The sequence below is a fragment of the Nipponia nippon genome, unplaced genomic scaffold (assembly GCF_047370975.1).
Source record: "Nipponia nippon isolate SJK-2023a ecotype South Korea unplaced genomic scaffold, ASM4737097v1 scaffold_4, whole genome shotgun sequence".
Classification (NCBI taxonomy): domain Eukaryota; kingdom Metazoa; phylum Chordata; class Aves; order Pelecaniformes; family Threskiornithidae; genus Nipponia; species Nipponia nippon.
Window position 1 is genome coordinate 585,711 of NW_028262358.1, and position 22,780 is coordinate 608,490.

General features: G+C 44.5%; 1 protein-coding gene across 8 annotated transcripts in view; it reads right to left on the reverse strand.

Annotated features, from left to right (window-relative positions):
- RALGAPA2 (Ral GTPase activating protein catalytic subunit alpha 2) overlaps window positions 1–22,780 on the reverse strand; it is a 139,304-nt gene that overhangs the window by 30,397 nt on the left and 86,127 nt on the right. The window lies entirely within an intron of this gene.

The window sequence follows — 22,780 nt, forward strand, 5'->3', positions numbered from 1 at the left end:
TATCAAAATACTTCCCTACACATTCACTTCAGAAATCTGGACGCTTTGGAAGTTGAAAAAGGGATAATTACTGACAGCTTAAAGACGACAAGCAGCGCAAAGGCAGGAAAACACTTGCAAAATAGTTGCCGTAACTGAAGGGAGGAATCTGGTTCACCTAGCTACGCACCAGCGCATCACTTGAGGCAGAGCGCACCAACCCTTGCGGGCGGCCGGGCGGCAGAGGGGGTCCCTGCCGGCGCGGGGTGCCGAGGATGGCACCCCGCTCCCCAGAGCCCCGCCAGACCGTGCGGAACGAGAGGACGTCTTCAAGCAATCCTGACCCAAAGCGCCTGTCAGAAGCACAGAGCCTTCCCCCGTAAACTGGCTGGCCTTTTCTCTAAGCAGCGTCGAAATTGCCTGCACTACTGACTGTGGTTTTGTGAAACCGCAACGCTCCTTGCAGCGAAACCAACGCACGCCTGGGCGCGATTAATGTGTAACGCGCTCTTGCCACAACGCTCTAAGTTGCTTACTAATTTACCGGATAGCTAAACGTGCAGCCCTGCAGAACGGCGAGATGAGATGATGATAAAATTACCCAGAAAATCTGTGTTAAACAGGGAAGAGCCCACACTTAATTGCATATTTGCATATATAACTTTCAGGGGCAGGGACGGGGGGCTGGCAGTTGCAGACTCATAAATCAGCTGCGATTATATGCATCTACAGATTTCCTGGTAAAAGTCTGCATTTCAAGTTTCTGAGCAAGACGCTACAAGTGTTATTTAAATGGTGCATATACGCTAAGGACAAGTCAGGAGACCGCCGTTATCTACACGAACGTGAACAAAAGGAAACACCTTTCTTGATTTTAAATAAATTGAAACAAAAACTGTAATTCAGTTAGTTTTGAATCAATCTTTCTGCCCACAATGAGAGCAGCAAGCCGTCTGCTAAACTGACCTGCATCACACGCACACACATCTTGCTGATGGGAGAATCTATGCCTCAAATGAAGGAGTAAAAAGTACTGTCAAAGCCTGATGAGAGGTAAGGAACGAACTACTCCATTGCTTATAAGAATATAATGCTCAGTGTATCACTCGCGCAAATATATTTGATTTCTTGATATTCAATAGTGAGATTTCCAGCTCTTCAAAATGAAATGTTTTCCAAACGTAAAACCTTGGAAAGCTTAATTTCTCTGAAAATACAAGATTTTACAAACTGCGAAGCAGTTATATTTACAAATATTTATTATTTATTTTTGAAAGAGGATATACCATAAAGGATCTTAACACACAGTCTAGAAAAAAAACCCTGAACTACCTTTAATCACGTATGATTCCGGCCCCCAAACGAGTGCAACGACACCGATTTCTAAGAGCGCACGCTGTCCCACGGCCAAAGGGCTTTGTGTGTGCGTGAGACCGGCCGCGCTGAGCCGCTGCTGAGCGGCACACGGACATACGGGATTCCTGGAATTTACCGGTATGGGATTTCGCCTCCCCTCGCACCCGTACAAAGGTCACCTTTGTGCCTTGGATATAACCGAGGGACTAGTAATCTCTCCTTCAAATTCTCACGCTTTAGTCAAGGGAAAATCTTTTCAGATGAATTTATAATCATATTTTTTCATCTACTCAAGGTTAATAAACCATCACTGTCGGTTTGATAAGAGTGTAAGGATCAGGCAGCTCCAAGCAGAACAAAATATAATTAGACAAAATAATTTTGCCCCTTCTAGTTTATTACAGATCTTTTCATTATTTCTGGGACTAACAGTAAATGGCTCAGTTTCAGGTCTATTATACTTGATAATTTACATTCATTACAATCAGGGATAGGTAACCGTGGGGCTTATTATCACATCCATTACGAGTGACACCATTTGCAAGATGCTCAACACTAAATGTACTTGTTGCTGCAGTGATACAGGCTGGGAAATTGCTCTACATTAGAGGATAGGAAGGAAGAGCAAATTAGAAAAAGACCGCCGAGAAATCAGTGGGAGTGTCCCAGCTTTAAATAAAATTTAAAAAAAAAGAGGGGGAGGTTTAAAATTATAATCTGACATATTCATAACTGTTGTAGATACTGAAAGCGGAGCAGATCCAGGGACTGAGCAAGGGATCTCGTGGGCACGGGGCTCTGAGAAATAGAGGCAACACATCGAACAACATCTTCTCAGGCCTGGTTTTGTGAACCGCGAGGCCACGAGAGCTTTGTGGGGGCTTAATTTCAGCCGGTGCTTGGGCGCTGCCCCCCTCGCTCCCGCTGTACCTGAGCCCAGCGGGGCGGCGCGGGAGCGGGGTCCCTGGCTGGCAGCCGTCCCCGCTCCTCGCCCCAGCCGCCGGCGCAATCATGCTGTTTATTCCCCCGCAACAATCAGGCAGGCACGGCACAACACCTGGTACTGCGGCCGGGGCCCTCCTGGCAGCTGACTCTGAAATCTCCCTGCCAGGTGGTTGCACTTCAATTACATTAGCTAGGCGTTGTAGGGTTAACAAGTATCCAGAGGAAATCTTTTATTCATATAACACAGTATGCCTTTTGTTGATCTTTGAATAATGTTGCTTAAAATCCATTAAATTAAAATACTCTTTCAGGCACACAGCCTGCAACAGGTACGGCAGTACGTCCCCACCGCGCTCTGCTCACGCAGCACTGCCATGGGCACGCAGCCGTTTCGGGAAAATTTCATCCCCAAAAGCAGATGATTAAGTTAGCATTTAAAATAACATTTTTTTTTTCCCTGGAAGTGACCTCTCAGTGGGGGGAATGGATTCCCCTTTCCTTGCACTGCTCAGCCGGTGTGCATGCTGTGATGTCTCTCTGTTTCCCCAAAGGAGTAAATTAAAATTCTGGTGCGTGTTTACGAAATCTGTTTTTTTTTTTTTTTTTTTACTTATAAAGCAGGGGTGGGGGGTGAGTGGGGAGGGGAGGAAGCAAAACTGAAAATGTAAGCGACTCCTTCACAAAACGGCAAGTTAATGCAGTAGTTTCACTGCTGCTAACTTCTTCTAAACGTTCCATTGCTTCTAAAAAAATTTCCCCATAGGTTTTAAGTCACTGAAGTTGGCCATAGAGTCTTATCATCACCTGTAATTACGGGGCAAGAGGTGAGTTAACGCCTGAGCTGTATGATGCACTGTTTAAACAACCAAGTTCTGAATTCAAGCACAAGAGAAACGATGGTGAAAACGGAGAGAGAGAGTACTAGGGAGGATGCCGAAGGGCTGCTTGGCTGGCTACGCAGCCGAGCTGGCAACCACTGCTGTAATGCCTAGGGCTAGCCAGTTTTAAACTAACTTTAAAAAAATGTGAGAATAAGATGCAATCAGAAAACAGACTGTTGTATACCGGTAATATAACACACAGAGGAGCAAGAACAGAAGTGCTGAAAACAGCCCCAAGAGAGTACCAAAGAAAAACTGCTTCTGCAAATAGGAAGAAATTAGATTATAGAAACAATGTGAAGGGCTTTGAAAAACCAGCAAGGTGGTCAGAAAGAACAGATGAAGTGCCACTGGAGTCCTGTCCAGGTCAGGGCCTTTAGCCTCTGTTTTCAAGTTAAAAGCTATTAAAGCATGCTGCAGCCCTAGAGACAGGCTGGAGTTGGCTGTGCAAGCTGCACCTCACGGGGGAAAAGAGGTGGAAGGACCCGTCCCCGCGGTGAAGACCCCAGGGGCTCAGAAGATCGGGGCCGCACAAATACACCAGGGAAGCGCCAGCGAGCGATTCTGCCGCACGAGCAGCGGGGCACCGGCAAGGGCTTCGCGCTCCTGCCCATCACCAAGGTGTCTGGGTTATGGAGCACACACTTCCACCGCGATGAGATTACGGCCAATTCACAGAATGGCAGCACTTTGTTAAAACGGAAAATTAATCTGATTTGAGAAGGCAAACGAGCGAGCTAGTGCTGCCGTAGAGAAAGCTATGATGCGGAGCGGAAATCCTACACCAGCATCAGAAGTAACTTCTGCTCACGCTCCCCGCGAGCCAACGCCAGGCAGGAGAGCTGGACGACAGCTGGTGACAACCGGGCAGCTCTGGTCCCCTTCTCCAAGGCCATCAAAAAAGCCGCGTAGCAGCCCCAGTGAAGGCGCAGAGCTGTCCTGCTCTGCGCGGCCCCTTCTCTCCATCTGCTTCCTGCCACGTCTTTTTGACACATCTCATTCTCCAGGCAGCACAGAAACGCTCCTTTGTCTACCGTGTTGAAGATGGCCGCAAGTCACCTAACGGGCTGCCCCTTCCCCGGCACGTGCCGCCAAGCACCGTCTCCGGCTTCACAGATGGGAAGAAGGATCCTAAGAAAACGCGTGTGCCGAGGAGCTAAGTACCTGGTGCCCGAGCCTCTGCGGGATGCCCGGGAGTCGGGCTGTTCAGCCGGCTTCAGGACACGAAAGGTGTCCGGGTTGCGTGGCCCTCATCACAGAAACCGACTGAGCAAAAACCCGGTGAGTTTGCTTCTTGTTCTTGGCTTCCACTGAAACGCAGCATTTTCTTAGTGTTAACACTAGATCTTGACGAGAGTGCCCCTTAAGCTAAATTTCTGAAGTTCTTTGAAGTCCTTAACTGCTGAGTCATTTCAGATATAAAAGGAGATCACGGGGATCCCAAAGAGGAAGGGGGAGAGCAGAAGATGAATTTTTAATGAAGCAAAGTTGGTGGAAGCCAACAGAGAAGGAGAATTTATAGGGACGCTACCGAGGGAAGAAGCGACACAGCAGTAACGCTGCGTGCTGCTGCCATCGTACCTCACGAGAAAATATTCCAAGTGCAGGCTTCTGTAAGACTTTTCTTTATTCAAGTTTTCTTCCAATTTTTTTTTTTAAGTCTTAAGTTTATCAATGGAATACCTGTCCAGCTATAAGCTTTCTGAACTAACGTGTTTTAATTAAAATTTAATTTTTAGTTAAAATAAGAAACGATATGAGAAACAGTTTTGAACATGTCTTTCTTACTGTTTAATTTGCAACTTACGGTTTTTCTAATGACAACTTTTTGAAAGCTATAGTTTTCCACTGCTTGAGAAACACAACAGGCACATTTTGTTCATTTTGAGCAGAAAGCCGTTCAGCATACTAGATGACACTTTCCTACAATATCCATCACCAGAGGCTAGGTTACAGTTATTTAACTCACTCTCTCAAAACTTGACCACCAAATTTCACCCAGTTTTAAAAAGGAAGGTTTTTATCGCTCAGTTGTCAACTATTCTGTCGTCTACAGAACACAACCAACACTGAAATAACTCCTGCACAGTCACAGACTAACGCTTTCCATGTTTATCTTCACGAGGAATCCAGTGAACTGCTTCTCCACAGTCAGTAACGACAGGAAAATCGGTGTCTTTGGCAAAAGTAAGAGCAGCTATAAGCAGCCCTTCTCCATGCAAATTTGTTACTACGACTGTGTCGTGACCCGCATCAGTCCCCCGCTACGTGAGCTGCGAGCTGGCCCTGTCAGCAGCCTGCAAAATTTCATCCATTTGCTGGAAAATATCCACTGCAACACAAGATGAGGCCATCCAAATAATTTCACTTGCTAATTAACTTTGGAAATACATTACAGCCTTGTCTTCAAGAGCGATTTTAACAGGCTGCAGTGCTTACTGCACCACCAAGCTTTCTTTCTATTTTAAAACTGAATTATATGACGTGGTATAACAGCAGTAACGCTGACACATGTCCGTGCATTATTTGAAATGAAATATTTGGCTTTTTAGCGACATCTATTTTCAAATAAATGCCTTGGCTTTGCCGTGGTATTTATCTGCGCAGGCACACTGTTATCTGATCCCAGCGTATAATGCCATTAATGTTATTGCATATTTATATTATGCTACCTTGAGCAAGGTTGGGCTACCAGGGTATTAGAATCTGCCTATATGAAGCAGATACTGTTCTGCAGCTCAAAACAATGACCAGCACTTCTGAATGAAAAGAGAGAAAGCGAACATTAGCACATCAAAGGCCCCTTTCTGAAAGAAGAAAAATTGCATGATGCACACTTTAATCTTTCTGACAATCTATGCATGGATTGAACTGAATTCTATTTCTCACACAAATGTGACTGCTTGATACGAGGACATCTTTACCAACAGCAAAAAGAACAGAGAAAGACGTGCTAGTGCAGTCTTTGAACTTTTAAAATACGGATTAACACGCAATAATATTTAACAACTGATAGAACGGCATCCTTCTTAGCTCTCTTAATAAACCTAAACAACGTAAACCACATTTGACAGGCAGCGTACAGAAAAACTGCTCTAAATATTTTAATCTTAAAATAAAAAAAAAAATTAAGAAATTAGCAGTAAACAAAATACAGGCGATATTAAAATCTTCACGTAAACATCTATTATTTAAAATCGGATACCTATCGTAGAACAGCCTTAAGTGTAATTCACTTAATTAGCACTTCTATTTAGCTGCCTAAGGGTGAAATGGGACCTGTGCTTACAGGTTTAAAAGAAAATATTGCTAAAATACATATACAACATGTATTACACTAATCATTCTGCTCATTCTGCTGTAGTAAGTGCAGAGATTTCTGCACGTACATCTTCTCGCATTGCGGAAGACTCGTGACAGTCAGCCCAGAGAAGCGAACGCTCAGGAGCCACTCCGTTTGATCTAGACAGCTCTCTGCTCAGCAGAGCGTACAGAGAAGCACTTCCAGAAAACAAGAGCACACACTAACAGCGCGATACTGCCCGACGCTGCAAGAACGCCTCAGCGATACAGCTCTCTATACCCTCTCCATCACATCATTACTTCTTGCACCGTAGACAGGACAACTTTGATTACCCCTTTTCCACTTAGGCAAAACTTACTTTTATTCTGTTCCTTTAAAGAAGCAGCTAAAAGGAGAGTACAGGTAACCAGAAGTCTCTAGGTGCGTTTCTTCGGTGGATACACACCTAGAAGATGGTACAGCAGCTTTGGAGGATTGCTGCGAGATAGTTACCCATGGCCACGCATCCCGATGGACCTGCACCTGCCTGCGGAGGAACAAGAGGGAAAGGGCAAACGAGCGAAGGGCAAGAGGTTTCTCCTCTCATTCCTTCATCAGGATGCTCTGTTTGCTGCTAAAATTTCACCAAGATTGTCTGCAGAGCTATTTTCTGCTGACAACGTGTTAAACTGTTGAGTCCAAATGCTTGTGGAGAGCAGGAAAGGGACGGCACAGAAACGACATCCCGGAGGTTTTTTCATGTAAGCAAAACTGCATCCTCGTAACTATCAGCTTGTAAAGGAATGGCATCATTTTATAAACAAGCCTTATTAAATGCACATGCTGAATGAATTTGTTCCTAAAAAAGCCTAATTCATTTGGTTATAACTGAATCACAGCCAGCGGAACGACATCTCAGAAGAACTCAAATAAGATCAGAGTCTTTGACTTGCAGAACATCACCAATGGAGAAAGCGGAGGCACCAAAGTTGAGCCTCACACACCTGATACTTCGCACAAACTGGTACATTCCCCCACAAAACACGTGCAGCTCCCAAAAAGCTTGAGAAAAACACAGTTTTCTTGCAGATATGTCAGCGACCTGAAAGTTAAACTACTTGAGTTACAAAAAGGAGCAGCGGACCACATTGAGATTTGCCTAAATGGACTTTTAAAAGTGTGCGGTCAGCGGTGAGAGGATGAGTTAGCGTATGGAAATACTGGAAAAGGAATTAAAAAGAACTGTTTTGGAAATCTCTCTTTTAGGGCAATGAAAACACTCGATGTTCATGTTAGAATTGGTCCAAAAGAGGACAGGGGCATGAGGAAAACCCGTGACAAAAGATTCACATGGCCGAGAACTGCCACAGCATGGAAAAGTTTGCCTGTGCCTTACCTTAGGCACCCACGATGCTACAAAACAGCACGCTGGAGGTACAACAAAAACCAGGGGCTCTTTATACTCATTTCACAATTAATGGCTGAAATTTAGAAGGCAGGCAATGTGGTTCACTTTTCTGAACAGGGTGGGTTCAGCCCCATACTCAAGAGTGTTATTTCACTCCATATTTTGCTTCTCCAGGACACAGCCCTACTCAAAGCACCGGCTGAAACGCATCCTGGGGGAGGAAGGAACGACTGGGCCAGCCAGACGGTCTGCCTCTGGATGCTGAAAAGGATTTTGAGGGAGTTGAGGAGTATGACTTAATTCTTGTCCTGAATATTGAAGGTAAACACGGATCGATCCAAATTAGGTAAAGCACAACTGCAGTACTACGATACTGTGCCGTATATAAGAACGGCAAGAGATCGTGAATGCAAAAATGCCCTAGGAAAAAGCGTCCTTTTTTCCTTTACTCATCTCTCTAGCTCCAAAGTCGGTCAGGATAGTAACCTGACATTCACATTCAGCACGACTATTTGACTACGCATTCTTAATATACAGAAGTCTTCTAAGACTGTTTTTCTTAAAAATCCTGACACTTTTGAAATACTGCCTCTTCTGTCTGATCAGGGAACAGAAACTTACTTTCATTTTTAAAAAACACAAATATTTATTCATTCTGCATAAGTCATTGACTCAGCACATTACTGCCCAGCCAAACGCACAGAGGTGAAGCACCAGAAACACTCGAAGTGTTCAGAAACTCCCGCCCTACTCTTTTCTGGCAATTCTGGACCATTATTACAAGAGTCGCTATGATTACTCCAGCAGCATTGGTGCATTCCACTCCATCCCAGAGTCTCATTGTACTGACTACTACAAAAAAATAACAAAGCTGTCTCAGTCCTGATGCTCTAAATGTAACAAGATGATGAAATACAAGGGGAGGAAAACGTGTGTCTGCATGCACCATTATTTCTGATGTTCTTCCAATAACTGCTAAAATGAAAAATGAAACATTTTGTTTACTGCTCTCTGTATATTTTCTTCAGGGATACAAGGAAGATTAAAAATTGTTGTTTGGGGCATTAAAAAGAACACGAAAGTCCCTGTGAGCCTTTTATTTGTAAACACCGGCGTTACAGCTATCGTAATGGACGTGAAAAATGGAAACTAAAAGTAAAATCTCTCCGCTTTGCTTTCTGAGATCCCAGTACTTCGGGTGTTGACTTTTGGGATTCCAAAATGCATGTTGCTGTGGTATTTAAAAAAAACGGAAATGCTGGCGTGCAAATCCTATTCAACAACTTGAGAATACTAAGGGCTTTTACAAGGCAAAGAACACGTTAAAAGTTCATTAATTAAACAGTGCTTGTGAACAGATGGAATGGCTATCTGGGCTCTAATTACTGTAAGTTGGTACAGAGGTTCGCAGACCTTAATGAGGTTCAATAAAATGAATGATTACACATCAATCACAATTAGAGAAACCTGTAAGATGAGCTGAATTATCACGGCAACAAGTCATAAAACACGGGAGCACAAAAACCAACAGGCTCTGTGAAAGCCTATAACGAAAACGTTTCTGAATTAAAACAGTTCTTCTGGATTGGAACGATTCTTCTCTACTGCCAACCCCATAAACACGCTCAGTGATTTAACCGTGAGGGTCGCGCTGTCCCGCTCCGACCTCCTGGAGGATTGATGAGCCATGGGAGAGCGCGGGGCACTGCAGCACCCAAAGGGTTAGCAACAGCAGAGCAAACAAGGCAACGATCTGAAAAATAACCAGCACGGAAATGAAGAGACCGGCAGCCCTTTGTCACACGTTAAATACGTTGCTGAGAATAAAGACACCGATGTTTCTTTTTATCTTCCCAGTGAGATGGAGATGTCAAGCATCAGGTACAGGGGCTGTTTAAAACCGGTACAAGTAGAAAATGCGGCTGTGTGGAAAACTGTAGTTGAGGTTATTCAGACTGATACACGTGGGTGTAACTGCTATTCCTACAACTCCAAACCTCTACATAACACGGAGTTTTGTTTGAAAATTAAGGACAGAAAAACAACCCCAGCCACTTCCATTTCTTACCATGCGAACCGCCTGTGGGAAATGGAGTTTTCAGAGCCTCGAACTTCCCACCGTACTAGATGCTGGCAGCGGGGAGAGGAAGGTGGTAAGATGGAGACAGAAATTAATGGTAAGGGCAGGAGTTCACTTATGATATGTGGAGCCTCTGAACATCAGCTTCAGTGCTCGCTCCCCAAAGTAACGGCTCTATGCTCTTATCATCTCCTCTGAACCACTACCCTTCTGTCGCCTTGATGGTGCTAGTCTGGCAGACACAGCCCTTCAAAACTCCAGAAGCCAACCTTCAATACCAGAAAGTCGATTACTGTCACCGGTATGGCACAAGTTAAGGTGAGATCTTTCAGGAACAAGAAAAACACATGCTAGCTTGAGGTTATTTTCCAAGTTTCAATGACTTCATTTACCTGACGCTGCATTTTTGGTATCAAGACTTTGCAGTAATGAAAAACTGAGCTAACCCCAAGTGTGTTTGTTACAGCGATAACACTAAGATTTCTAAGTGAAATAACTGCTACTCGAACAACGCTGCTCTGCCTAGCTGAAAGCTGGACAGGAGAATGCCTATTTTATTTAAGGAAGCCAACAAACTGTGGACGAACACAGTTTTAAAAGATCACCCACATTGTTACACAGGTGAAAACGAATGAGACTGATAATCCTAACCCCCTGCAAGAAGTCTAGCTGTTCAGCAGAAGTTACTGCTACAGGTTCTCAAAAAAACCTGGCCCAGGCCAATTCAGAGAAAGTACCAAAAACCAGCGAATGAACGGAGATGTTTTAACAGAACATGCTGTACATGTACTAGATTGTTACTTAGCATTAGATCTAAGAAATCATTAAAAGCCATCTGCTCCTGTTTATACACTAGAACCCTGACAGTTAATCTTACTGTGGAATACACACAAAAGTATGATACCGAGGAAAGAAAAAACACAAATTAAATAGCCAGTCAATAAACCCACTACGAAAGAGTAGCTTTCTCCTATTCCTCTCTCTTGCTGTCTCCACGTTTATGTCCCCAATGTATAAAAAAGTCCCCAGTAACCGGATGGCTTTAAAAGTTTTTCAAGTGCACGTAGAGAGAAAGCCTCTCCTCCTTAAAGAACGATACAAGATTCTGCTTCTACCCATTAAGGTAGCTTGTATATAATAGGCCTCTTAGTATCAGACGCACAGAATCGGTCAGGATGGAGGGATCTCAGGAGGTAATCTCGTCTCACCTCCTCTAAGCATGGTCAACACTGAACTCAGAAGCTCATTTTTACCGAGACAGAAACAAAGCAACTAAGAAAATTCAAAGCTAATCCTAAAAACATTTTTCCTGCTTAGAAAATGATTTTGTAACTTTTGAATGAAGCGATTACAGCATGTATGGTTCATGAAAAACATATACCGAAGTCAGGTTTTCTCTAAAAGAAAAAGAAGAAAAGTTTGACAAACGATGAAAACCTATATTGGCGATGACACATTTGTATTAACGCCCGGATCGCTGGGGGCGCGCACATGAAAGGCCCACGTGCACATCTAGCTGGTCTTCTGCAGCCTTCGCGCCTTCCCGCCAGCCGCGGAGAGGCGGACGCGGGGTTTCGGGGACGCGGGAACTGCCTTGCTGGACCGAAACCACAGTTTCTGAGGTCAGCACCCGGGCTTTGGCCGTGGCACGCTGCGCTGGACCCGTTGAGAGCCCCACAGCAGGCCCACAAACGCTCTCGAACTATCCCCTAGCAAAGACTTTCCGAAGCCAGGACTTCTCCTCAGAACCATTCCCCGCAGGAGCAGTAACCTCGACGAAGCACCGCCGCAGGGGCTCCCTGTAACAAGTTGCTCGCGGGGAGCCCGAAGGGCCGAGCTGGGCCACCTCCATCTTTCGCCGCAGGTCCCTTTGTTCCTTTGTTGCGACGGAGGGAGCGGGGAGCTCCCTGCCGCGCCGCCCGCTCCGCTCCCTACCGCTCATACCTCCCTTACGCTTTTTGTCTCGTCGCAACAGTCCGCGAGCCTCAGCTTTTCACTCCCTCTTCTAACGAGTCTTTTCATGACCTGTATAATTCCACATTCACGCAGAGCACCCCTCTGCCATGCAACCAGGATGTGCTTTCGTTTTCTCTGAATTTTGCAGTTTAATTTGATGATTACACTGTAAAAATTAAGACGCGTCCTTTTAATCTAAATTACTCGGGGTAATTTAACTTAATTTTATTAAAACGTAGAAACGATCGCTGTACGTTCTGCACAAAGGAATTAGACTGGAAGGTTAAGAATCAGCAGCAGCGATACCAGCAGCTCCCTCTAGTTGGAAAGCGTATGATCTTTCTCCCCAAAGAGCTAGTATATAGGAAAGATAGCCAGATATTACAAGCTTCTTACAATAAGCGGCTTGGTAACTCGTGCTGTAATAGACGATCATGGTAGATCTACTAGCTACATTGCTTTGCTTCTCTCTCAAATGAAAATAACTTTTTATTATCTATGCTGACTTCTGACTATTTTTGTAATACATAACACTACAAAAAAAAAATTTAAAACTCCCAACAGTTGACAATGAATCTACTTTGGAACAAAAAAAATTACCGTATGTTAGAACCGTGATTTGAAAACTGTGTTTTACTGAAATTTACAATAAGTGTTAGAACTTGCATATGCTTTAAATAAATATAGGGTTTCATATATTGATCCAGAAGCCACCTCCTTACATTTCCAAGGCTTTGAAACTAAAGAAGAGGCTTTTTAGCCTGAGGGGTTAAAAGTGTGGGTGTGGAAGTGGGCTTTTGTTAGAAAAATTAGCAATGCTATGAGTCATTGTGCATTAGCGGCAGAATAGTTTTGCATCTTGTATGAATCCAGACACCATATGCCATGCGAGGGCCTGCTACTTTATGCGGTGCCGCTGCTGACGGGCGGCCACGTGGGCATCCCCAGCGGAAAGGCTGTCTGCGCGCGGCGGCGAGCGCAGGAACCCGGTGATCCGAACACGCTGGACATTGTCGCGAGCAGCAGGAACAGCTGGTAAGCTAGCAGAGCTAGCAGAGCTAGCAAAGCCAGCGCGCCGCAGCGGCGGCGGCGAGCCAGCATGCTAATGAGATGGCGAGCGCGCACAAAGCCCGACGCAGAGGGGATCGACCCCGGTGCTGTCGGGTCCTGTGTGGCCCAGGTTGCGGAGATTTTAGCCCGCTCCTCGAAACCGCACTGCTGCTGCTCCCCTGCGCCCGCTGGCCTCCCCGGTGCCGCAGCCAGGGCTCGGGGCCGGGCGCCTTGCTCTGCTCAAACACAAAAGTCATCTTTATTCTTGCCAGCGATGTAGCAAGTGGGCCAAGGCGACAACCCTTAGTCAGGCGAAACTCAGGCTGAAGCCGATGCGCGTTTCGTCCGTGTGAGGATTGCACCGCCTGAATTAAATTTAAAGTCCATTCAGATTAAAAAAAAAAAAAAGTTTTCACCCATTTGTGACAAAAGCCAAACAAAAATAACCCTAGGAAATCCAGAATGCAAGCGAGCATTCAGAAGCAAGCTTCCAAAAGATACAATGCAGGTTTTAGCTACAGAAATCCCTTCCAAGTTAATAAGGGTGCAACAGCAAAATCATCAAAACTTACTTTGAAAATACAAAGAACAAACACCCCTTTAATTTGTCTGGTGTATAAGTGGGGGGGGGGAAAAAAAACCCCACCACCAGAAAACCCCATAAGATTGAATGAAGTACTTAGTAGTAACTTGAATACATCAATTTTGCTTCTGTCAGACTTTAAAGAGAGCCTCTCACTAAACACAAGTCAGAGGTTCTTTGTCTAATACGACAGAAAACATAAAACACGGAGCGATAGGTGTTTGGGACCTCTGTATATCTTACTTGAAGAGAGCGGGAGCTTGAGTTCACACCTTCCTATGAAAGGTAGGCTTACGAGTCAGTTATAACCAAAAATCCTATGCCACTCTGACGCGATGCTTGCTATTGCAAGTTGAATTGAAGGCAGACTTCCATCGCAGACCTCCTGGAGGGCCTTTGGGTAGGGCACGATTGTGCTAACAAAACTGCACTTTTAATACACTTGTTTTATTTTTACGGAGAACAACAGAAACACTCTGATCGCTCTCAGCCTGACCAAACTGGATGTGTTTCAGGAGCAATGCCACCAAAGCCGGCGGACCGCAGGTAAGCGAGAGATGAGTGGCCAGTTAATCTGGAAACGTGGCCAACGTCGGGCTGCTATAAGCACCCTGTTAGGAACGCCGTGAACACCTACGAGCTACCGGCCAGTCGGTACAAACCTCAGAATCCACACGTTTCCCTCTTCAGCCCTTGCTCATGGTGCCCTTCGCAGACCGGCAGAGAAATCTGCTGCGTTTTGCTTGTGAACATTCGAAGAAGTATATTGTGCTTTTACAGATTTTAACTGGATAAACATTACTCCCAGCAATCTCAAGAGCGGCAGTGGTACGTGAACCCTTTTGTACAACTCAAGTTTGATTCAGCGCTAGGACACAAGTTTAAAGCAGCACTTCAATAAAAACCCCAGTTTCTTGCAAAATTACTCCCGAACAAATCAGATACTACTGATGAAGAAGTGGAACAAAGAAACTAAGCGTTTCATTCAAAGCAGCACCTTCTCCATGGCAGAGGAGAGTTAGGATTCAAATTCCCAACTCCCGCTCCTGATCTGCTGCTTATACTTTACGTACCATACTATTTTCAGCAAGATCATGACTTTCCAGTCTTTAGTAGGGGCTAAAGAGGCATGGCTGTGTACTGAAAGAAGCTGGTTTTCAACTAGTGCACATGTACATCATTAACAAATCCAAGGTTGAGTTTGTTTTTTGGTTTGGTCTTTTTTTTTTTTTTTTTTTCCTTATTTCTGACATATATCACACAGCGAATTCACTTTTCATTTAAAAAAACATTACATTCATGATGTCACTTAACCACAGGTTCATTTTTGGAACTCCCCATTAAATCACTTAGCAAATAAAAGCCTTTAAAGCTGCTGGGATTTATTTACTCTTACTGAAGAGTACGGCTGCTGCACAGAGATCATCAGGAGGGGCAGCAGTTAGCGCCGCTTGAAACTCCGCTACAGAATTAGCTTGGGACTTTCTCAACAACCCTCAGTGATCTTTACAGCTTCCATCTGTGGAGAAGAACAACGATGCCCCACGTTGTAGCAGAAAAATAAATTGTCTTGTTAACATGCAAACTTCGCTGCTGGCTCCCTTGCCTTCTGTGAAACGGGGGAGCTCACCAGCAGTTCACGGTAACGCACGTCCAAGACGCGTGTCTAGCAAGGGACTGAACAGGGACGGGTACGTACAGATGCATGCACAAAAATACAGAAATTTAAAACCGTTGTGTCTGTACATCATTCCGCAGCATGCGAAGTTTAAATCCGCAGAAGCATTATATGCTCTTTATATATTCGCAAGCGGGATGCAGTAGATTTCTCTGCAAGTCTATGAAGAGCACTATGAATAAGAGCTGAAGAGCCGCCTCCACAATCCCATGTAATGCCACCTAAAAGCTTTGCCTCGCATGACTTATTACAGGCTGGAGCAGATTAGAGGCATCGATCGCTGCCTGGAGAAGGTTCTCGCTGCGAGGAGGGAAGGCAGCCGCAGAGACAGACAGCCCGGCCATCGATCCGCTCCAGCGGGGAGCTGCGCTGCAGAACGAAGGTCAGTGCTGCTTTACACCGCCGCGTTCATCAGCATCCCTCAGAGACTGCTGCGGCGGCACCGAACGCTTCTGTCTGAAACTCAGCCCCTCGCGCGAGGGCTGGTTACGGCAACCGCCAGAAAAGCAAGGAGGGCAAGCTCAGCCTGCTGCTCTCCGCAGACAAAGCGGCAGAGGGCCGACTGCAGACAGCCGCTCCTGCGAGCCAGAACCGATCACTTCGGCAGAGAAAACTGTCAGATGCCGTGTCATATAAATTGTCACAGCTCCTCTGACACATGCTTTAGAGTTTCATAGTAATTTCTAACAGCATCTATATAGCTTGAGGGCATAAATTCTTTGGATGAAATAAAGGGAACAAATTGTGAACCCTTCTCTAAAAAGAGGAACAGGCTTTCTGTTTCATTTTCACGGCACGATCAAGCACCCCTTTATAACCAAAGCAGAGTTCCAAGGGCAAGCTCAACAACGCACATTTTGAAAGGTACGCAAAACGCGTTTTCAGGCATCTGACATTACGTGCACCTACAAAATACGTGATAGCCATTCACACAATTAAGTCCATCATAGCAAATATCTTTCTTTTTTAGTCTCTGACAAAGCCGGTAAGCAGATCAGTTGCTCTACATTAAGTTAATCAGAAATTGGCTTAAACCAACAAAAGGAATTAACTCAGAATTCAAAGTCGATGTTCTTTGCTTCATCTTCTTGATTCCAGGCACGACGTAATAATATAGAGTAGATGTGTTAATATCTGGATGCAATACAATGAATTAAAGTTACGGATATCTTTTTTTGTTATGTATTGAGACGCTCTTTTGATTTTATCCTAATGAACTACTGGTTTGGTATAGTAAAGTACGCATACCATATTCATTACAGTGGATAAAACTTTGAGAGTTATTCATGTATCAAATTACTTCTGCAAAGTAAGGGCTGTGTTTTCGTCTGGCCCACAAACAGGATTGCAAATCGTAAGCAGGGAAATGGTGACATCCAGTGCTCAGATATTATGTAAAGCGTCTGCATCCTCATCGTGCTTTTTCGTTTGTTCGAATGCACAGACACCTTCAGCGCCTAACGCACGGACGCACCACGGTGCAGCAAAGTACTATGAACACCCATGGTAAACTTAAGAAGAATTTAAAACTCTTTTACCTTCAAGGTTTTCTCTCTGAATGAGCAACAAATAATGCAAACAACTTTGAAAACAACGCCACAACCTGCCACTGTAGTCATTTTTTTCTTCTCACCAGACTAAGAATATTTAGGTTGGCCCTTATATAATCGTATTTATATTAACGAAAAAGGCAGAAGCAGCACAGCTTATATCAGAGATCTGTCAGGATTAAATCGCCAAGAACCCTGGCACAGCTACCTGAAATGGACAGTTTTGATGGCAAAAACAGTGACTGACGGACACGAGTCTGCACGCCCAGCCCGTCAGTTACCTCTTCATCCCCTGCAGAGTAACGCAGCACCATATTCTAATCAAGATGCTATAGAAGAGTATGAAAAAAACACAGGAATCAACAGGCAGAATAAGAGCAACGCCCTTTTCTTTCCGTAAGACCAAACCAATTTATCCTTAAAGTGAGATTGCTTAAAAAGATAACTTTATAATAAACCTGTTCACTCCCAATAAACCCCATCAGGAACTAACTCCCTATTTACTCATTCACAGGAAGACACATGCAGCTTAAATTGCTACAAAAAGAATTCAAAGCCTACGAGAAATCAGCGAAGAACAGAGGAGAGAAGCCAAGCGACGCTTGCGCATCGGGACGCTCTACCCCCTCCAGCAGGTCGCTTACAACCAGCTGGTGGAAGCTAGGGTAGCATTTCAGACGCGCCAGCATCTCCTGCTTTCCTTCAAATTCAGTTTGTGAGACCAGGCAGGACTGGAAGTACGATAGTTATTTGCAATGGTGGAGAAAAAAAAAAAAAAAAACAAACAGTGGTAAGATACTACAAATAACATCAAAATCCTTTTTCAATTAACAAGCAGGTTTTTTCAGTAGAAGAGCGCAAACAGAGATGCAGGCATTTACATTCAGGTACGTGGGGCCGCTTCACAAACTCCGCAGATCGTGCCAGCAATTCACCAAAGTTTCCTCTTCATCACTGTGGCCATTTTTCAAACTCTGAGAAGCTTTTTTTTCTTTCCAGTTAAGAAGCGGGCGAAAAGGCTCCGAAAGCATTGCTCCACCTTACACTTACACAGTTTTCTAAAACAAACCAGGTCTTTCAGCCAATGCAGTTTAAAGAATGGCTGTCTTAATTGCAAAGATAATTTTGCACTACACTTTTTTAAAAAGTAGATGATAAAAGATATAAAAAACCTAGGATGTTTACCTCTCTTGTTATTATGAAACATATGAGATGGAAAAGAATAAGCATCCTGGTTATGAAAGTTCATAAGTAAAACCTGAGACCAACTTACAAATCTCTAAACAAGAACAATTTAATTCAAGGAGCGAGGAAACTTACTCCATCATTTTGAAAGACAATCTGGACTCTGGGTAGTCCAACTTGCATTTCCCTATGCATTCGAAGGGGAGCTTTTTGCTCAGACATCCCTATCCCCAAATCCCAAAGTCTTTTTGGAGACCAACATTAAATTATGGACCAGCCAAAGCGCCTGACACCTGCAGACTTCGTTACATTTTCATATTTGGAGGTTTACTAGCACCTGAGCGTAAAAACTGTCAGCTTAAACAGCAGCTGTAAATCAGACCCATAACAAAGACTTAAATACAAACCCTGCTCCCCCCCCAGTATTTATCTTTACAGATAAGACCAGCTCCCAAAGATGTGCGCTACTGCAGCTTCAGGCGACCGGGACTCCAGAACGTACAAGTGTTCAAAAATCCCTTCCAGCATACAACTACTGTAATGTAAGCTGGAAGAGAGCACAAAGATGCGGTTTTATATCACCCCCCCCCTACCATTTTTTGAAATACTCAATATCACTGGAACCAGAGCAGAGCCTTGCTTAGGGGGTCGGTCCTGCTCAACCCCATCGCAATTGCCCAGGCACTGCACCGAAGCACAAATGATGAATGCCCTGGCTTCATCTCCTAAGGCATCCTGCTTCTAGGCTCGCATGACTCTTAAATGCTGACAATTAGCAACCTCTGCTTTGACTGGGCTTAATTAAGAGGAACTTTCGCTTTGATACATAATTATTCATCTGTGAGATTAGTTGTTCCTTCCTTTCCCCAGCACATAAAAAGGTGGCTTTAATGCTCTCAAAAACTTGCCTAAATATGTACGTTTTTAGAACCGCAATTTTAGTAAGTTTAAATATTAGTCTTCCTTGTTCTTAGATAATTTAAACCACGTTATTGTTTGTGATTTCCATAAAATACACAGGCATGTTTAAAGTAAAAATTATCGCCTGAAAAAGCAGACTGGTGAGGCTGCTGAAACACATTACCTCAGACTCAACAGTTACTCAAGGATGGTGAGAGCACCAATTAGTATGGTCTGCAGCCACTCAGTCTCAATGCTTCATTGCATCGAGAATAAATGCGCTCCTGAAAAAATGGTTATTTCCAACATATACTAATGTATAATCATCCATGACCGTGTAAACATTGCAGCAACTACGGAGACAACTGAGCTTTAACCATTCAAAAGACAACCGAGCTATGCGTTAACGACCCTGGTCTTGCTCCTGTGTAATGCCATCGCATGACATTTGATGTATACAAAGAACTTGTAGCCAGAATGGCTTTAAACTAAAGTTTAAATACAGTTAATTATTTTTTAATGAGTATTTCTCTCACCCTAATGAATTCCTTAAAACAGAAACAGTTACATAAACATAAAAAATAGATTAAAAAAACCTGATGTGGTCTGCCATAGTTACCTTCCTCATTTTCAAAGGGATTTCCAACAGAAAAGTGTATTTGGGTACGACAGTGGAATTTGTGTCATCATGACCAAGCGATTACAGCGCACAGCGAGATTCTCCCGCGGCTCTGCGGCCCTGGTCCCCATGGAAACCGGACTCGGATATTGTCCTCCGCTCGCTGGAGCGCCGAGACTTGGGAGCCTTTTGTGCCTGATGAGATTTCTTCCACAACCTTCCAGCAACAGACCCTATGCTTCCTCCTGACTCTTTCCTAATTGAGATGCAAATTAATCTCTGTGGCTGATTACACTTCCCTTAAAGCCCCTGACAAGTGCAGCTGTAACCGGAGTTTACAGACTTTCCAACAAGTGACTTCAGCTGTCACTGCTGGCAAGACGCTGCCCCAGCTCCCCGGCACGCGACCCCGCGCCGGCAGCGCTTCCCGCAGCCGCCGGCTCCTTCCCCTCGCACCTTGCAGGGCAGGGGCGAGGACCGGGGCTCCGCTCCGGCGGGAGCGGGCTCCCGGCAGGCATTTCACACCCCGCTGCTGCTCCAACGCAAGCACCACGGACCCAGTGCCTTAGCACCATTGAACCATTTATACCAGGTGAAGCGTTCAATCAATTTCTAACCACACGTGAATCAAGCAAATTTTGAGCTACTAACCCCTATTACGGACTCCGACTTTTAACGTGACCCGCGTGACAAACAGAAGCGGCGGACCACTCCTCAGCTCTGCCTTACGCAGGCTTTTCTGCACCCACCCGAACTGCAAGGTTAGGTCTAATGTGCTGCCAAACATCATCCGCCACTCTTCCAGGATTGTTGCTCTTTACTTCTCCCTTCTGTTGAAATTTTTTGAGTTATTTCACCTTCGAGTTACTTGCATCTCCAGTCTGACAGTGACTAACCCCTTTCATTTACTGTCCGGATTGCTGGGTCCGCTTTCCCCCTGCTCTCCTCGCAGCAGCCAGCAAAGCGAACACAGAGCAAAGTCACTGACTGTGCAGGCACCCTTTGGGAGCTACACAGCAGTGTTACTGCTCTGGACAGGTCCAACCACCACCATTACACGCCTAGACATTTACATTCCAATTTCTGGCTCACTAAAAATGTTAGTATACCTTTGTGCTTACAGGGGATAATTGTTGTTGACCTTTTCTGTAAGAAAAAAGTGTTTCATTATCTATAGCAAGAGCTGTGGATAGCTTTTTCTCCCACTCCAGTGTCATCCTGATGGGATCTTCCCACCACATTATCTTTGTCCAGTTTCAGGAGTTTCTCAATCCGCTTTCATTTATCAAACGGACAAGCAGCAGTTGATGCACTACAGATATCGCTGGTGCAAAAGCAGGCACAAAAAAGGAAGAAAAGAATCTGGGGACAGATGCTGTTTCAGCTAGACCTCCAACATATGCCGAGAAGTGGCATGTGCGATCATATTTGTGCTGCTCGTGTTTCCCCGGGGACAAGGAGGGACCCAGAGAGACCCTGTCGGAAAGCAGGGGCACAGGAGGCTGGGGAGCGCTGCTCGCTCACAAAACGCTGCAAGCCAAAAGATGAGCAGGATCGGGAATCGGAGGACTCCGACCCGGCGCGAGGTGCTGGCGTAGCAGTAAGGAGCGCACAGGATCTCTTCATTCTTGTAACCGCTCTTACTTATGTTCTTTTTACTACACTGCCATTTTATTAGTATACATTAACCATAGAAGCACATGGATTAAGCTAAATTCTGCATAGAAGAATTTTAGCAATTAGCTAGATCTCTCTCATCAAACAAAAGTGGAAAACCTGGCAAGTTTTGAATCATCTGTTAGGTACTGCCACGGTTTTGCGGCCAGTGCATTGCATTCAGCTGCTTCCACAACAACCACCAATTGTCTTTGTTGTACAACGAGTACACAATGAAGTGAATAAAATACAAATTTATTTAACCACAATGCTACTTCTAATTTCTGACTACTTTTGCGAAGTATGATGGATATAATTTAGCCTTTAAAAAAAAAAAAAAAACAAAACAGTATTTTGAGGACATTTTGTGTTTTAAAAATGTGCGGCTCAAACTAATTAATCAACATTCCTTCAAAGATCAAAACATGCCGTTTACAAACTCACTCTCAAAGTCACATGGTTAGAAAAATACTAACTCAAAATCTCCCCAAAGAAATCAAGTGCAGCGAGTGCTGGTCCTGAGATAAGTGATGCGATTAACAAATGTCCTGGTTTCGGCTGGGATAGAGTTAATTTTCCTCCTAGTAGCTGGTATAGTGCTGTGTTTTGCATGTAGGATGAGAATCATGCTGATAACACGCTGATGGTTTAGTTGTTGCCGAGTAGCGCTTACACTAAATCAAGGACTTTTCAGCTCCTCATCCCCTGCCCGTGTGCAGGGAGCCGGGAGGGGGCACAGCCAAGGGGGCTGACCCCGACTGGCCCAGGGGCTGTTCCATACCCTATGGCGTCATGCCCAGTATGGAAACTGGGGGGAGCTGGCCAGGGGGCCGCCGCTCGGGGACGGGCTGGGCATTGGTCGGCGGGTGGTGAGCAATTGCACTATGCATCACTTATTTTGTATATTCTTTTATCATCATTATTATTATTATTATTTCCCTTCCTTTTCTGTCCTATTAAACTGTCTTTATCTCAACCCATGAATTCTACTTTTTCTTCTTTTTTTTTTTTTGTTTTCCCCCAATTCTCTCCCCCATCCCACTGGGGAGGTGGGGGAGCGAGTGAACGGCTGTGTGTTTAGCTGTCTGCCAGGTTAAACCACAACAACAAGCTATAAAATGTTTCTACCGTACTTATGGCATTATGAGAAAACCCTCGATTAAGCGAAAACCAGTAATGATGCTGTTAGTCTGTATATCACACAAGAATAAAAGTCTGTGCTGCAATTCCTGCAACAGAGAAGCACGCCATCTAGTTATCTTCCAGCAACCGATAGAAAATATGTTCTGACAATGCCCAAACACAGACACAGCTGGAGTAAAACTGGAATTCGGGAACTGAAACATCTGTATCTGAGGCCAAATCCCTTCTGTCTTATTACATTAATAAGTCTAAGTAAAGTCAATTGGACCACTTCTTTGAATAAGATAAGAATACAACCGAGCTCTGCGTATTAGCCTAATATACGCTGTAGATAATTTTCTTTCACGCTAACAGAAGTTGAGTATTACCATTACTTACAGTTCAAAGCATCAGTGTTAAGTCCAAGTCCACCACCAGCGAGACTGCCTGAAGCTGCTGGTGAGACCACTCTTGTGATGTTATGACCTTATTTTTAAAACACTGCATGGCAACTGGGTGCGAACGACTGAAAACATTGAGCGCGATGTG